This window comes from Convolutriloba macropyga, unplaced genomic scaffold (assembly GCF_964194025.1).
Source record: "Convolutriloba macropyga unplaced genomic scaffold, txConMacr16.3 SCAFFOLD_2736, whole genome shotgun sequence".
Classification (NCBI taxonomy): Eukaryota; Metazoa; Xenacoelomorpha; order Acoela; family Convolutidae; genus Convolutriloba; species Convolutriloba macropyga.
This window is the reverse complement of record NW_027452540.1, coordinates 8328-12500: the sequence shown is the minus strand read 5'-3', so window position 1 is coordinate 12500 and position 4173 is coordinate 8328. Positions and strand designations below refer to the sequence as shown.

Here is a 4173-nt window from a genome sequence, read left to right as displayed (position 1 = left end):
TGGTATCGAAAATGACCTTTACAGGATTTTCACCTTCTTTGATGCTACTTTCCAGTAGACATCAGGACAAATTCACCAGTCTAGCATCAAACCATACCGGACACCGAGAAATGTTGCCATTTCTCTTCCCGATGAGCTTTTCCCTGTTCATTCGCCATTACTAAGGGATTCTCAGTTGATTTCTTTTCCTCCCCTTACTGATATGCTTAAGTTAAGGGGGTTCTCTCGCCCAATTCAGGTTATGTAGTTGATTGTCTCTTAATTGGTTCACTGACCAATATGAGACAGAAACCGATTCAGCAGTTTTGTTCGCTACTACTATCAAACACAGGTCGAAGTTTCCATTCAGTCATTAATTCCAACTTTCAAATGTTGTTGTTTCAGCTTTCGCTTACTAGAAGCAACATAATACTCGCTGCAATACAGACCTCGGGAAACCCTCACCGTGAATAAGGTTCACTCACATATTTCACTACATTTTGCGTGGGATTGGAGATGAGGCTACTCGTTCTTGCTCAGTACTAGGCTGAAAATTAACGAAACTTCGTTACAAACGTTCACATGTTGATGTTTCCGCTTTCGCGTACTCGAAACAACATAATACTAGTCTTTGTAATTTAGTTTCATAATTTCAACTGTTCTCATGCAGAATTTTTGCTCATTCTTATCCCAAATTTTGACCTGGCTACTAGTTACACTCCTTGTACTTATTGCAAAATGACCACAAATTTCAACAGCTTTCACATGTTGCTGTTTCGGCTTTCGCTTACTACAGTCAACATAATACTCGTTGCAAATTAAGTGCTCGGCATCTGCAATTTTCCAAAGACGAAGTTTCGCCAGTTCAATTTTCGCTCGCCAATTATGGCTACTAATTCACACGGTACTGAGCTCAACAACATTAAATTTGTTCAGCAAGACTTTCACATGTTGATGTTTTGGCTTTCGCCTACTAGAAGCAACATAATACTCGTCTTGTTAGCTCATTCAATGAGAATAGCTTTTCCCGTTGAGAATTTTTGCCTTCAATTGGCGTTGTAGTGAGTTTGGCTACTCAGATCACCAAATACTTGTGACAATTCGAACCAGAAATGTTTTCAATTTTCACATGCTGATGTTTCGGATTCAACCTACTAGAAGCAGCATAATACTTGTATTCAACAATTTCTGTATCAAATCCCAGTTTTCTCTGGTGCATCTTTGCCAAACTATTCCAAACTGCCTGAGTCTGAATACCAATTACAGGTACTAGTAAATGCACGTTACTAAGGACTATATAGTTCTAGGTTACTGTACACAACGACGTTCACATGTTGATGTTTCAGCTGCCGCTTACTAGAAACAACATAATACTTATCGTGCATACCTTTCCATAACTTGTCCTTTTCAGATGCATTAGTTTCCCTTTGTCTTGGCTTCTACAGTCAGACTGGCTACTAGTAACAGCACAGTACTAATCACATATCGTTCTACAGTTTGCAGACAACTTTCACATGTTGATGTTTCAGCTTTCGCCTACTAGAAACAACATAATACTCGCTGTATACATTTGTAGTTCTCTATGTAACTTTCATGTGAAGAAGTTTCGCCAGTCTTTTTGACTGTCTCAAATCTGAGTCATGCTTAGGCTACTAGTTGCTTCATAGTACTTATCGCCTCGAGATCATTGAACAAAACTTGATTTTCACATGTTGCTGTTTCAGCTTCCGCTTACTAGAAACAACATAATACTAGTCTCATTAAGTTCCGTCTCTTTGCAATTTTCTTATGAAGAAAATTCGCCATCACAATGACTCCAGCAGTTCTTGATCAAGGAATGCAATCATTGATCAGAATGCTATTATTTGAATCGGTTCTGCTTTAAGTGTTCCAATTTTATTGGAAGCACCAACAATAGAACATCAATGTGTTCAATCGAGAGTTATATAACCCTGAATCGGACGCAGTCAACAGCCGAAGCCGAGACCGCCTTTTGCGTTAGAGAGGTCGGTAAACAAATCTTGCGATTCATACCGAATTAACACATATAGCTGTGCTCCTCTTCGTAAAGCGAGCCAAGTGATCCCCTGTTGAAGGATGTATTTGGACCAATCTAGTAGCATTTGGTTTCCAACAAGCTCTCCCAAGTTAGCTTACTTATTGGGCTTTTCAACCAATTCGGTTGGCTACAAGCATCATCAAAGTACTAGCCACAGTTTGATCGCAAAATTCTACGACTTTCACATGTTGATGTTTCGGCTTGCGCTTAGCCTACTATAAGCAACATAATACTAGTCATATCATAGAGCGTGATCAGCTTGTGACGTTCTCATGATGAAGTTTCACCAACAGTGTCTCACTTCGAGCTTAAATCCAGCTACTAGTAACTACACAGTACTGACTGCAACGATAACTTTTATCTATACCTTTCACATGCTGCGCTTTCGGCCAGGGCCTACTAACGTCAACATAATACTCGATATAAACTTTTGTTCATGATGCAGCTTCCCCATGCAGAAGTTTCGCCTTCAAATGCTCTCTTGGCCATATGACGTAAGAAAAGGTTACTAGTAACATCACAGTACTAGCCACAGTTTGATTGCAAAATTCTACGACTTTCACATGTTGATGTTTCGGCTTGCGCTTAGCCTACTAGAAGCAACATAATACTAGTCATATCATAGAGCGTGATCAGCTTGTGACGTTCTCATGATGAAGTTTCACCAACAGTGTCTCATTTCGAGCTTAAATCCAGCTACTAGTAACTACACAGTACTGACTGCAACGCTAACTTTTATCTATACCTTTCACATGCTGCGCTTTCGGCCAGGGCCTACTAACGTCAACATAATACTCGATATAAACTTTTGTTCATGATGCAGCTTCCCCATGCAGAAGTTTCGCCTTCAAATGCTCTCTTGGCCATATGACGTAACACAAGGTTACTAGTAACATCACAGTACTAGCCACAATTTGATCGCAAAATTCTACGACTTTCACATGTTGATGTTTCGGCTTGCGCTTAGCCTACTAGAAGCAACATAATACTAGTCATATCATGGAGCGTGATCAGCTTGTGACGTTCTCATGATGAAGTTTCACCAACAGTGTCTCATTTCGAGCTTAAATCCAGCTACTAGTAACTACACAGTACTGACTGCAACGATAACTTTTATCTATACCTTTCACATGCTGCGCTTTCGGCCAGGGCCTACTAATGTCAACATAATACTCGATATAAACTTTTGTTCATGATGCAGCTTCCCCATGCAGAAGTTTCGCCTTCAAATGCTCTCTTGGCCATATGACGTAACACAAGGTTACTAGTAACATCACAGTACTAGCCACAATTTGATCGCAAAATTCTACGACTTTCACATGTTGATGTTTCGGCTTGCGCTTAGCCTACTAGAAGCAACATAATACTAGTCATATCATAGAGCTTGATCAGCTTGTGACATTCTCATGATGAAGTTTCACCAACAGTGTCTCATTTTGAGCTTAAATCCAGCTACTAGTAACTACACAGTACTGACTGCAACAATAACTTTTATCTATACCTTTCACATGCTGCGTTTTCGGCCAAGGCCTACTAACGTCAACATAATACTCGATATAAAATTTTGATCATGATGCAGCTTTCCCATGCAGAAGTTTCGCCTTCAAATGCTCTCTTGGCCATATGACGGAACACCAGGTTACTAGTAACATCACAGTACTAGCCACAGTTTGATTGCAAAATTCTACGACTTTCACATGTTGATGTTTCGGCTTGCGCTTAGCCTACTAGAAGCAACATAATACTAGTCATATCATAGAGCTTGATCAGCTTGTGACATTCTCATGATGAAGTTTCACCAACAGTGTCTCATTTTGAGCTTAAATCCAGCTACTAGTAACTACACAGTACTGACTGCAACAATAACTTTTATCTATACCTTTCACATGCTGCGTTTTCGGCCAAGGCCTACTAACGTCAACATAATACTCGATATAAAATTTTGATCATGATGCAGCTTTCCCATGCAGAAGTTTCGCCTTCAAATGCTCTCTTGGCCATATGACGGAACACCAGGTTACTAGTAACATCACAGTACTAGCCACAGTTTGATTGCAAAATTCTACGACTTTCACATGTTGATGTTTCGGCTTGCGCTTAGCCTACTAGAAGCAACATAATACTAGTCATATCAT

At 39.9% G+C, this 4173-nt stretch overlaps 1 non-coding gene and 1 pseudogene across 1 annotated transcript in view; both read right to left on the bottom strand.

Annotated features, from left to right (window-relative positions):
- The window catches only part of LOC142357613 (large subunit ribosomal RNA), a 3522-nt gene extending 3279 nt beyond the window's left edge, over positions 1-243 (bottom strand). Inside the window, exon 1 of the ribosomal RNA XR_012761680.1 lies at positions 1-243. This exon is cut by the window's left edge and continues 3279 nt beyond it. This is a non-coding gene — a ribosomal RNA (large subunit ribosomal RNA).
- Positions 244-1926: 1683 nt separating this feature from the next.
- LOC142357612 (5.8S ribosomal RNA) lies at positions 1927-2078 on the bottom strand (annotated as a pseudogene).
- Positions 2079-4173: the final 2095 nt, after the last annotated feature.